Below are 14,026 nucleotides of genomic sequence, written 5' to 3'. Positions count from 1 at the left end.
GCATGAGGGAAACTGTGCACATCCAAGCCAGTCACTGTGGCAAACAGATCGGTGCCAAGTTCTGGGAGGGGATCAGTGATGAACACGGCATCGACCCAGCGGCACCTACCACAGGGACAGCGCCCTGCAGCTGGACCGCATCTCCGTGTACTACAATGAAGCCACCGGTGGCAAATATGTTCCTCGTGCCATCCTGGTGGATCTAGAACCTGGGACCATGGACTCTGTTCACTCAGGTCCTTTTGGCCAGATCTTTAGACCAGACAACTCTGTTTTTGATCAGTCTGGGGCAGGCAACAACTGGGTCAAAGGCCACTACACAGAGGGGGCTGAGCTGGTTTATTTGGTCCTGGATGTGATATGGAGGAGGCGGAGAGCTGTGACTGCCTGCAGGGCTTCCAGCTGACCCACTCACTTGACTGGGACACAGACTCTGGAATCTGCACTCTCCTTATCAGCAAGATCCAAAAAGAGTACCCTGATTGCTTCATGAATACCTTCAGTGTGGTACCTTCACACAAGATATCTGACACCATGGTTGAGCCCTACAGTGCCACCCTCTCCATCCATCATTTGGTAGAGAACACTGATGAGACCTATTGCATTGACAATGAGGCCCTCTAGGATATCTGCTTCTGCACTCTGAAGCTAACCACACAACCTACTGGGATCTGAACTACCTTGTCTTAGCCACCATGAGTGGTGTCACCACCTGCCTCCACTTCCCTGGCCAGCTCAGTGCTGACCTCTGCCAAGTTGGCAGTCAACACGGTTCCCTTCCCTTCCCATATCTCCACTTCTTTATGCCTGGCTTTGCTCCTTTCACCAGCCATGGAAGCCAGTAGTATCAAGCTCTCACAGTGCCCGAACTCACCCAGCAGGTCTTCAATACCAAAAACCTGATGGCTGCTTGTGACGCCCGACACAGCTGACACCTCTCCACGGCTGCTGTCTCCAGTGGTCAGATGTCCATGAAGGAGGTCGATGAGCAGATGCTCAACCTGCAGAACAAGAACAGCAGCTACTTTGTGAAATGGATCCCCAAGAACATCAAGACAGCTGTCTGTGACATCCACCTCATGGCCTCAAGATGGCTGTCACCTTCATCGGAAACAGCACTGGCATCCAGTAGCTCTTCAAGTGCATCTTGGAGCAGTTCACTGCCATGTTCTACCAGAAGGCCTTCCTCCGCTGATACACAGGCGAGGGCATGGACGAGATGGAGTTCACTGAGGCTGACAGCAACATGAACAATCTCGTCACTGAGGATCAGCAGTACCAGGATGCTACCACAGAAGAGGAAGAGGATTTCAGTAAGGAGGCTGAAGAGGAGGCCTAAGGCAGAGCCCCCCATCACCTCAGGCTTCTCAGTTCCCCTTAGCTGTCTTACTCAACTGCCCCTTTCCTCTCCCTCAGAATTTGTGTTTGCTGCCTCTATCTTTTTTTTTTTTTTTCTGGGGGGTCTAGAATGGTGCCTGGCACATAGTAAGTACTCAATAAACACTTGTTTGTTGAAAAAAAAAAGAACAGAAAAGATGCAGAAGTTTTTTGGCTTGCATGGCCATACACTTCTCAGAATACCCTTGGTGACCCAAAGGTTGGCTGGACACCGAGCAGTGCTTCTGGACCAGGGCTACATGCCTGGCTTAGAAACTCCAGGCCCTCTGTAGCTTTCTGGCTTGTGCATGCACAGTTCTTATCTGCCATCAGGACTCATCTCACCTACTCTAGTTTGAGCACAGGCATCATTCATTCACCTGGGGTGGCAGGGTCCAACAGTCTGCCTCTAACCTAGTTTCCTTTTTCTAACACCTACTTTGGCATCCAGAAGTGTTTGTCAAGCCAGACATCTGTATTTCATGCTTCTCAAACTTGTGGAGGAGGCCTCAGATACCTGGCTTTTCAGTTGTCTCTAATTCAGAGATTCTTTAGTACTGCCCTGTAGCGTTCTCTAGAATCAGCTGGAAACAGCCAGAATAGAATTACTCAAGACTGTGTAGCCTTTGGCTTCTGGGGCCATTTTCCTGGCTCCGAAAAGCTCTCAGTGTCTCGCATTGCAGTTCAACCCTGGCCTGGTGTTGCTCTGGCCTGATACCATCTTATCCCAGCACATCCTCAGGTCTCGACCTAGCCTTTCCAACTCTTTTGTGAAAAGCTTTCCCCTCACAGAGTGAAGAGTCATACTGGGATACCATTGTATGCACCCACCTCAGGTGTTCCAAAGAAGGGCACCTATCCTGATCAAGAGGTTGTCTAGAAGCGGACAGTTTTCCCACTGTTGGGTGATGCTGCTTGGGCTGGATCTGGTTTAAGCCTCTGGCCTGGTGTTTGCCATTAGTGTAGGGTCACATGAAACCTGCATGGAAAGACTTCTGTGGCCTTTTTGGCTTCTTTTATTGCCAGTAGGTGATGAGACAATCTATGGCATCTAGTTTAGATGTAAGTGCATCTGTGTGCATTTCAGTGTGTTTGTGTATTTTTCTGCACTATGTGTATTTTATACTTATATTTTATATACACATATACATTTATTATGTATACATCTGCAATTACAGGTAATATCTGTTTATTTTTAAATATATATTTATGAAAAAATGTTTTTATTTCTCTTGTATGCAGAAATACCACCACCAACTGGCAGACAACTCTACAACAGTGTGTGTATAAATACCTCTTTTAATTTTATTCATTTATGTGTTGATGCATATATTCATATATGGTACCTATTTCTTCATACACAAAAATATAGGCATTTATGTGTGTGTATATATATTTATTTGTCATTTTATCTTTGCTTGTGTGCCATGTATGGGTGAAACACTTTAGACTGACCGATTATGCTGTATCGTTTCTTGAGATCAGTGACTTCAAAACACTGAGATCTCACTGAGTGTTGTTTTCTCAGTCGTGTAAAAGATGCAGCTGTTTATTTGACTTCAGGTATGAAGGTCATTTTTCATCCTTTGCCATGTGAGAGAAATCCTCCTCTTGCCCTAGGAGAGCAGAGAGAATTGACTGGCTGTTTCATGTCAAATAGGAAAGCCAAAAGCGTATGGGACGTGGTAGTTCTTATTTCAAGTCCTATTTGGTCACTACCTCTCTGAGCCTCTAAGAACAAGAGAGATGGGGTATTTTTTGGCTTACTTGGCCATACGCTTCGTAGCCTAGCCTTAGTGACCCCATGGCTAGATAGAAAGCTAACATTGCTTTTGGCCCAAGACCACATGCATGGTCTAGGGCCTCAGAGCTTTCCTTAGGTTCCTGAATTACACATAAGCACAATTCACATCACCACGACGGACCTACTTTACTCCACAAACTGGGCCCTATTTTGGGGACAAGCATTATTCATTCATCCGGTGTGGCAGGGTCCAAGAGTCTGCCTCCCCTTCACTACTGATGTTTACTCTTTGTCATTCTCCATCCACTGTACCCAGCCCCCACTCCTTAATGGCAGCTATCAATTTCCAACTGCCCATGCTGAATTTGGAGAGAGCCCAATCTCTCTTCCCCATTGCAAGACTCACACAGAGTGATCCCTGTACCTATCAAAATGGCTCTGAATAAAGTCTTCCTTGCCACGTTTTAAAAAGAGTCATAGAATCATTTTTTAACACATGGAAAACTTTATGGGATTTTTTGTCTTTGTTATTTTTTTAAACCACAGGAAAAACTCTGTGAAATTCTTAGAGAAGTCAAAATGATAGAGACAGAAAGAAAAATAGTGGTTGCCAGGCAGTGGGTGGGGGCAAGGAGGAGAGCTGGAAGAATGGGGCGTTGTTATTCAATGCTTACAATTTTTTGGTTTTACAAGATGAAAAGAGGAATGCAGACGGCAGTTATGGTTGCATAACATTGTAATTGAAGACAGTGCATTTTATGTGTATTTCACCACAATTTTATAAAATTAAAAATAAATAATTACAAACACTAGTACATAAAAATACATAAACCAAGATACTTCTTGCAGCAATAGGTGTATGACAAAATAATTGGCAACCCTAAAAATGTTTAAAAACAGAATAACAATTGAATATACTATGGTGCATCTATACTAAAGTAGAACAAAAGTACTGGGGCCTTAGAAGTCACAGAATTTTCTTAGAATAAATTAAGCTTTCTCATGGAGAAAGGGTGTATATCCCCAAATGACCAAAGCAGAGGTTCTCCCACCATCACCCCTTCCCTGTCCCCCTCTCAGGCCAGAGTCATGGGGGAAAGACCCATAAGGAAGAGGAATGTGAGAAGGTACTTCCAGAACAAGTCTCATCTCTTCCCCACATAACCTTGCCATTGTGATCATTTGCCCAAAATATTAAATTATGCTTCTCCTCTGAAAGATTTTCTGTGGAATGGGGCCTAGCTCACCAAGCAAGAGAAAACTCCTAGCCTAGGCTCCCAAATTGATTTGCTTCAGCAAATCTGTTCAAATGCACCCCATTCTGTTGCTTTATTCAAATGCAGAAAACTCTCATCTTGTCAGAGCTGATGACATGTATAGTCTAGGGCTTAAAAACTTCATTTCACAATCCCTCCAATAGGCTGAGGCTTTCACACTGCAGAGAACAGGAGAGGAGTGTGTGCTTAAGAAATTCCATCTGTCTGGGGCAAAATATCACTCCCCTACTTTTCCTAACTCAGGAAATGCCACTAAGCCCTTTGAGAACCATTACTGTGGAGGTTAACATCTTACTCTATGTCTTCCTGAGGTGGCTCAGTGAAAGGGGGATACTAAATTGACTTTCGTGGTGTCAAACATAGGAATGGAGTGATAGAGACCCAGATCTAGCAGGGCTTAGGTTTGAACCATACACCCTTGGTTTTGGGTTTAACATACTCCCTACTGCAACACTGTGTTCTGGATGCATGTTTTTATCATTCATCTTGAGGATTCATGATGTATTCTCACTCTCCCATGCACTTCCCATGGGTGATCTTCAGCTGCATTTCACTCATGCATGACAGTAGCCTGCTGGAGTGATTTCATATGCCTCTTCACCACCAAAAGAGGCAGACGGACAAACATGAACAAACCCAATAGAAGGCACCCTGGAATGACGAGTTGTTTTGGCAAAATAGGTGGTGAAGGGATAGAGAGGCTGTCAAATTGTGACAAAGTATGGCAAATTGTGACTCTAGATTGTAATCCAGGCTTAATTCTTAAGAATCAGAATACAGTGGGAGGGGCCAAGATGGCTGACTAGAAACAGCTGCAGTTGGAGGCTCCCAGGAAGAATGAAAACAGCAAGTGAATCCTGCACCAGCAACTGAGGTATCCAGGTTGTCTCATTGGGACTGACTAGGCGGCTGGCATGACCCATGGAGAGTGAGAAAAAGCAAGGTGGTGCAATGGTGCACCTGGGAGCCCCATGGGGCAAGGGGATCTTCCACCCACAGCCAAGGGAGACGGTTAGTGATCATGATACCCTGCCCGGGAAACCACACTTTTTCCACAGATCTGTGTAACCTGTGGATCAGGAGATCCTTCCTGTGAGCCCACGTCACTGGGGCCTTGGATTCCAAACACAGAGCTGTGCAGATGCTCAGAGGCCACTTAGCTGGAGACTGCTAGAAACTACCCAGTGTCCTGGGGAACGGGTGGTCATTATCACTGCAGCTGCCTGCTACTTAAGATGACTGAGCTTCCTCGGGGGAGGGGTGACTGCCATCACTGCAGCTCCAGTCTGCCATTTTCCCCTGCTGGTGCTGGGGAGATGGGGTAGTTTGGACCCAGGAGGAATTCCCCACAGCGCAGCACCGCAGCTGTGGCAGATTGTGGCCAGACTGCCTCTTTAGGCCAGACCCTGACCCATCCTTCCTTACTGAGTGGGGCCTCCCTGCAGGAATTTTAGCAACTCCAGCCAGGGGTTTAGAGATGGAATTCTGATCTCCCTGGGACTGAGCCCCTGGAGGTAGAGGCAGCCATGATCTCCATGGATCAGCAGACTTAGTATTTCCCCCTGCTGGCTCTGAAGAATCTGGGCAGTACAGATGAGTGGAATTCTCCCCAGTGTAGTGTAGCCCCTCCAACAAGCGGCAGCCAGAGCGCTCCCTTAAGCAGGTCCCTGGTCCCATGCCTCTTGACTGGGTGAGACCCCCAACAGGGGTTGCCAGACACCTGATACAAGAGCATTCCCACTGACATCAGGTAGGTTCATCTCTGGGCCAGAGATACCAGAGGAAGGGGCAAGTAGTTATCTTTGTTGTTCTGCAGTCTCCACTGGTGACACCTCCAGGTGTGAGAGGGACCCAGGTGAATAGGTCTGGAGTGGATCCCCAGCAAACCACAGCAGCCCTATGGAAGAGGGGCCTGACTGTTAAAAGGAAACAGCAACAACAACAATAGCATCAACAAAAAAATCCCCCAAAAAACTCCATCTGAAGGTCAGCAGCCACAAAGATCAAAGCTAGATAAACCCATGAAGATGAAAAAGAATCAACAAAAAAAAAATGTTAAAAATTCAAAAAGCCAGAATGCCTCTTCTCCTCCAAAAGATTGCAACACCTCTCCAACAAGGGCACAGAACTGGGTAGAGGTTGAGATGGATGAATTGACAGAAGTAAGCTTCCGAAAGTGGTTAATAATGAACTTCACTGAGCTAAAAGAGCATGTTCTTACCTAATGCAAAAATGCTAAGAACCATGATAAAACATTACAGGAGCTGCTAACCAGAATAACCAGTTTGGAGAGGAACGTAAATAACCTGATGGAGCTGAAAAACACAACATGAGAACTCCACAACACAACCACAACTATCAATAATGGAATAGAATAGACCAAGCAGAGGAAAGAATTTGAGAGCTTGAAGACTATCTTGCTGAAATAGGACAGGCAGACAAGATTAGAGAAAAAAGAATGATAAGGAACAAACAAGACCTCTGAGAACTATGGGATTATGTAAAAAGACCAAACCTACAACTGATTGGAATACCTGAAAGAGACAGGGAGAATGGAACCAAGTTGTAAAACATACTTCAGGATATCATCCAGGAGAATTTCCCCAACCTAGCAAATGAGGCCAACACTCAAATTCAGGAAATCCAAAGAACCCCAGTAAGATACTCCATGAGAAGATCAACCCCAAAACACATAATCATCAGATTCTCCAAAGTTGAAATAAAGAAAAAAACGTTAAGAGCAGCCAGAGAGAAAGGCCAGGTCAATTACAAAGGGAAGCCCATCACACTAACAGCAGATCTCTCAGCAGAAACCGACAAGCCAGAAGGGACTGGGGTCCGGCCAGGCGCAACTGCTCAAGCCTGTAATCCCAGCACTTTGGGAGGCCAAGGCGGGCAGATCACGAGGTCAGGAGATCGAGACCATCCTGGCCAACATGGTGAAACCCCGTCTCTACTAAAATACAAAAAATTAGCTGGGCATGATGGTGCATGCCTGTAGTCCCAGCTACTCGTGAGGCTGAGGCAGGAGAATCGCTTGAACCCAGGAGGCGCAGGTTGCAGTGAGCTGAGATGATGCCACTGCACTCTAGCCTAGCAACAGAGCAAGACTCCATCTCAAAAAAAAAAAAAAAAGATTGGGGGGCCAATATTCAACATTCTTAAAGAAAAAAAATCTCCAACCCAGAATTTCATATCTGGCCAAACTAAGCTTCATAAGTGAAGAATAAATAAAATCTTTTTCATACAAGCAAATGCTGAGGGAATTTGTCACCACCAGGTTTGCCTTGCAAGAGCTCCTGAAGGAAGCACTAAGTATGGAAAGGAAAAACCAGTAGCAGCCACTGTAAAAACACACTGAAGCACAAGGACCAATGACACTATGAAGCAATAACATCAACAAGTCTGCAAAATTACCAGCTAGAATCAAATTCACACATAACAATATTAACTTTAAATGTAAATGGGCTAAATGCCCCAATTAAAAGACACAGAATGGCAACCTAGATGAAGTGTCAAGACCCATCAGTGTGCTGTATTCAAGAGATAGATCTCATGCAAAGACACACACAGGCTCATAATAAAGAAATGGAGAAAAATTTACAAAGCGAATAAAAAACAGAAAAGCAGCAGTTGCAATCCTAGTTTCTCATGTAACAGACTTTAAACCAACAAGATCAAAAAAAGACAAAGCAGGGCATTACATAATGGTTAAAGGATCAATTCAACAAGAGGAGCTAACTATCCTAAATATATATGTACCCAATACAGGAGAATCCAGATTCATATTAGAGGCCTACAAGGAGACTCTCACACAATAATAGTGGGAGACTTTAATACCTCAATGTCAGTATTAGACAGATCATCAAGACAGAAAATTAACAAGAATATTCAGGACTTTAACTCAGCTCTGAAACAAGTGAACCTGATAGATATCTACAGAACTCTCCACCCAAGAGCAACAGAATATATATTCTTCTTGGCACCACATGGCACTTATTGTGAAATTGATAAAAATAATTGAAACTAAAACACTCCTTAGCAAATTCAAAAGAACTGAAATCATAACAAACAGTCTCTCAGACTGCAGCACAATCAAATTAGAACTCACATAAGAAACTCACTCAAAATCACATAACTACATAGAAATCAAACAACCTGCTCCTGAATGACTCCGGAGTAAATAATGAAATTAAGGCAGAAATCAAGAAGTTCTTTGAAACCAGTGAGAACAAAGAGACAGTATACTAGAATCTCTGGGACACAGCTAAAACAGTGTTAAGAGGGAAATTTACAGAACTAAATGCCCACATCAGAAAGGTAGAAAGATCTCAAATAGACACCCTAGCATCACAATTAAAAGAACTAGAGAACCAAGAGCAAACAAACCTCAAAGCTAGCAGAAGGCAAGAAATAACCAAGATCAGAGCAGAACTGAAAGAGATAGGGAAACAAAAAATCCTTTAAAAAATTATTCAATCCAGGAGCTGGTGTTTTGAAAAAATTAATAAAATAGACCACTAGCTAGATTAATAAAGAAGAAAAGAGAGAAGACTCAAATAAGCACAATAAAAAACATAAAGGGGATGTCACCACTGAGCCAACAGGAAAACAAGCAACCATCAGAGAATACTATAAACACATCTATGCAAATAAACTAGAAAATTCAGAAGAAACGGATAAATTCCTGGAGACATACACTGTCCCAAGACTAAACCAGGAAGAAATAAAACTCCTGAATAGAACAATAACAAGTTCTGAAATTGAGGCGGAAATAAGTAGCCTACCAACAAAAAGAAGCCCAGAACCAAACGGATTAACAGCTGAATTCTACCAGAGGCACAAAAAAGAGCTGGTACCATTTCTATGGAAACTATTCTAAAAAATTGAAAAGGAGGGACTCCTCCCTAACTCATTCTATGAGGCAGTATCATCCTGATATCAAAACTTGGCAGAGATACAACAACAACAACAAAAACTTCAGGCAAATATCCCTGATAAACAGCAATGCCAAAATCCTCAATAAAATACTGGCAAACCGAATCCAGCAGCACAACAAAAAGCTTATCCACCACAAACAAGTCAGTTTCATCCCTGGGATGCAAGGCTGGTTCAACATATGCAAATGAATACATGTAAACATAATTCATTACATAAACAGAACTAAAGACAAAAGCCACATTATTATCTCAATAGATACAGAAAAGACCTTTAATAAAATTCAACATTTATGTTAAAAACTCTCAATAAACTAGGTACTAATGGAGCATACCTTAAAATAATAAGAGCCATTTATTATAAACCCACAGCCAATATCATACTGAATGGGCAAAAGCTGAAAGCATTCCCCTTGAACACCAGCACAAGAAAAGGATGCCCTCTCTCAACATTCCTATTCAATATCGTATTGGAAGTTCTGGTCAGGGCAATAGAAAGCAATGAATGCAAAAGAAAGAAACAAATGGTATTCGAATAGGAAGAGAAGAAGTCAAACTGTCTCTGTCTGCAGATGACATAATCCTATAACTAGAAAATGCCATTGTCTCAGTCCAAAAACTTTGTAAGCTGAAAAGCAACTTCAGCAAAGTCTCAGGATACAAAATCAATGTGCAAATATCACAAGCATTCGCATTCACCAACAATAGAGAAGCAGAGAGCCAGATCACGAATGAACTCCCATTCACAATTTCTACAAAGAGAATAAAATACCTAGGAATACAACTAACAAGGGACCTCTTCAAAGAGAACTACAAACCACTGCTCAAGGAAATCAAAGAGGACACAAACAAATGGAAAAATATTTCATGCTTATGGATAGGAAGAAGCAATATCCTGAACATGACCATACTGAGTAAAGTAATTTATAGATTCAATGCTATTCCCATTAAACTACCATTGTCATTCTTCACAGAATTGGAAGAAACCACTTTAAAATTCATATGGAACCAAAAAGAAAAGCCAATATAGCCAAGATGATCCTAATAAAAAACAAAAACAAAAACAAAACATAACAAGCAAACAAACAAACAAGCTGTAGACATCACGCTACCTGACTTCAAACTACACTACCAGGCTACAGTAACCAAAACAGCATGGTACTCATACAAAAATGGACACATAGACCAATGGAACAGAATAGAGAACTCAGAAACAAGACTGCACATCTACAACCATCTGATCTTCCACAAACCTGATTAAAAACTAGCAATGGGAAAAGGATTCCCTATTCCATGAATTGTGCTGGGAAAACTGGCTAGCCATATGCAGAAAATTGAAACTGGACCCCATTCCTTACACCTTATAGAAAAATTAACTCAAGATGGATTAAAGACTTAAATGTAAAACCCCAAACTATAAAAACCATAGAAGAAATCTAGGCAATACCATTCAGGACATAGACATGGGCAAAGATTTCATGACGAAAACGTCAAAAGCAATTGCAACAAAAACAAAAATAGACAAATGGGATCTAATTAAACTAAAAGACTTCTGCACAGGAAAAGTATCATCAATGTGAAGAGACAACCTACAGAATGGGAGAAAATTTTTGCAATCTATCCATCCGACAAAGGTCTAATATCCAGCATCCACAAGGAACATAAACAAATTGACAAACAACCTCATTAAAAAGTGGGCAAAGGAAACGAACAGACATTTTTCAAAAGAAGACATTTATGCAGCCAACAAACATATGAAAAAAAAGCTCAACATCACTGATCATTAGAAAAGCACAGATCAAAACCACAATGAGATACCATCTCAAGCCAGTCAGAATGGTGAGTATTAAAAAGTCAATAAACAACAAATGCTGGTAAGGCTGTGGAGAAATAGGAACACTTTTACACTGTTGGTTGGAATGTAAATTAGTTTGACCATTGTGAAAGACAATGTGGCAATTCCTCAAAGACCCAGAACCAGAAATATCATTTGACCCAGCAATCCCATTACTGGGTACCCAAAGGAATATAAATCATTCTATTATAAAGATACATGCACGTGGCTGGACGCAGTGGCTCACAACTGTAGTCCCAGCACTTTGGGAGGCCGAGGCGGGCGGATCACGAGGTCAGGAGATCAAGACCATCCTGGCTAACATGGTGAAACCCCATCTCTACTAAAAATACAAAAAAATTAGCTGAGTGTGGTGGCACGCGCCTGTAGTCCCAGCTATTCGGGAGGCTGAGGCAGGAGAATGGTGTGAACCCAGGAGGCGGAGCTTGCAGTGAGCCAAGATCACACCACTGCACTCCAGCCTGGGCAACAAGGCGAGACTCTGTCTCAAAAAAAAAAAAAAAAAGATACATGCATGTGTATGTTCACTGCAGCACTATTCACAATAGCAATGACATAGAATCAACCTAAGTGCCCATCAATGATTAACTGGTAATGAAAATACACACCATGCAATACTATGCAGCCATTAAAAGGAGTGAGATCATGTCCTTTGCAGGGACATGGATAGAGCTGGAAGTCATTATCCTCAGCAAACTGACACAGGAACAGATAACCAAATACCGCATGTTCTCACTTATAAGTGGGAGCTGAACAATAAGAACACATGGACACAGGGAGGAGAACACTATACACTGGGGCCTATCAGGGGAGCAGGGGGAGGGAGAGCATCAAAATCAATAGCTAATTCATGTGGAGCTTAATACCTAGGTGATAAGCTGATAGGTGTATGTAGCAAACCAACCATGGCACACGTTTACCTACATAACAAACCTGCATGTCCGGCACATGTATCCTGAAATTTAAAATAAAATAAAATTTTTAAAAAGACAGGAAAAATCAGAATATAAGAGTGAATGTGATAATATTGTGAATGTACTTAATGCCATAAAGTTGTACAGTAAAAAATGTTTCTGAAGATGGCCAAACAGGAAGACGCCTCCCAATAGGGGTCGATAGACCCCAGGAGAGCTCCAGCTGGCATCTAGTGGGTGCTTCTCTGGGATGAAGCTTCCAGAGGAAGGAACAGGCAGCAATCTTTGCTGTTCTGCAGCCTCCACTGGTGATACCCAGGCAAACAGGGTCTGGGGTGGACCTCCAGCAAACTCCAGCAGACCTGCAGCAGAGAGGCCTGACTGTTAGAAGAAAAACTAACAAACAGAAAGAAATAGCATCAACATCAACAAAAAGGACATCTATGCAAAAACCCCATTTGAAGGTCACTGACATCAAAGACCAAAGGTAGATAAATCCATGAAGATGAGGAAAAACCAGTACAAAAAGGCTGAAAATTCCAAAAACTGGAACGCCTCTTCTCCTCCAAAGGATCACAACTCCTGACTAGCAAGGGAACACAACTGGACAGAGAATGAGTTTGATGAATTGACAGAAGTAGGCTTCAGAAGGTGGGTAATAACACACTCCTTTGAGCTAAAGGAGCATGTTCTAACCCAATGCAAGGAAGCTAAGAACCTTGAAAAAAGGTTAGAGGAATTGAATTAGAAAAACCAGTTTAGAGAAGAACATAAATGACCTGATGGAGCTGAATAACACAGCACAAGAACTTCGTGAAGCATACACAAGTATCAATAGCCAAATTGATCAAGTGGAAGAAAGGATATCAGAGACAGAAGATCAACTTAATGAAATAAAGTGTGAAGACAAGACTAGAGAAAAAAGAATGAAAAGAAATGAACAAAAGCCTCCAAGAAATATGGGACTATGTAAAAAGACCAAACCTAAGTTTGACTGGTGTACCTGAAAGTGATGGGGAGAATGGAACCAAGTTGGAAATCACTCTTCAGGATATTATCCAGAAGAACTTCCCCAACCTAACAGGACAGGCCAACATTCAAATCCAGGTAACGCAGAGAACACTGCAAAGGTACTCCTCAAGAAGAGCAACCCCAAGACACATAATCATCAGATTCGCCAAGGCTGAAATGAAGGAAAAAATGTTAAGGGCAGCCAGAGAGAAAGGTTGGGTTACCCACAAAGGGAAGCCCATCAGACTAACAGCAGATCTCTCTGCAGAAACCCTCTAAGCCAGAAGAAAGTGGGGGCCAGTATTCAACATTCTTAAAGAAAAGAATTTTCAACCCAGAATTTTATATTCAGCCAAACTAAGCTTCATAAACAAGAAGAAATAAAATCCTTTGCAGACAAGCAAATGCTGAGAGATTTTGTCACCACCAGGCCTGCCTTACAAGAGCTCCTGAAGGAGGCACTAAATACGGAAAGGAAAAACTGGTACCAGCCACTGCAAAAACAAACCAAATTGTAAAGATCATGGACACTATGAAGAAACTGCATCAACTAACAGGCAAAATAACCAGCTAGCATCATAATGACAGGATCAAATTCACACATAACAATATTAACCTTAAATGTAAATGGGCTAAATGCCCCAATTAAAAGACACAGACTGGCAAATTGGGTAAAGAGTCCAGACCCATCGGTGTGCTGTATTCAGGAGACCCATCTCATGTGCAAAGACACACATAGGCTCAAAATAAAGGGATGGAGGAATATTTACCAAGCAAATGGAAAGCAAAAAAAAAAAAAAAAAAAAGCAGAGGTTCCAATCCTAGTCTCTGATAAAACAGACTTTAAACCAACAAAGATCAAAAAAGACAAAGAAGGCCATTACATAATGGTAAAGGGATCAATGCAACAA

General features: G+C 42.4%; 1 pseudogene; it reads left to right on the top strand.

Annotated features, from left to right (window-relative positions):
- The first annotated feature begins 2 nt into the window (after positions 1-2).
- On the top strand, positions 3-1,339 carry LOC129041325 (tubulin beta chain-like; annotated as a pseudogene).
- The last annotated feature ends 12,687 nt before the right edge of the window (positions 1,340-14,026 follow it).

Source organism: Pongo pygmaeus, chromosome 6, assembly GCF_028885625.2.
Source record: "Pongo pygmaeus isolate AG05252 chromosome 6, NHGRI_mPonPyg2-v2.0_pri, whole genome shotgun sequence".
NCBI lineage: Eukaryota > Metazoa > Chordata > Mammalia > Primates > Hominidae > Pongo > Pongo pygmaeus.
Note: the sequence above shows the minus strand (reverse complement) of the source record. Positions and strands in the feature narration are given on the sequence as shown.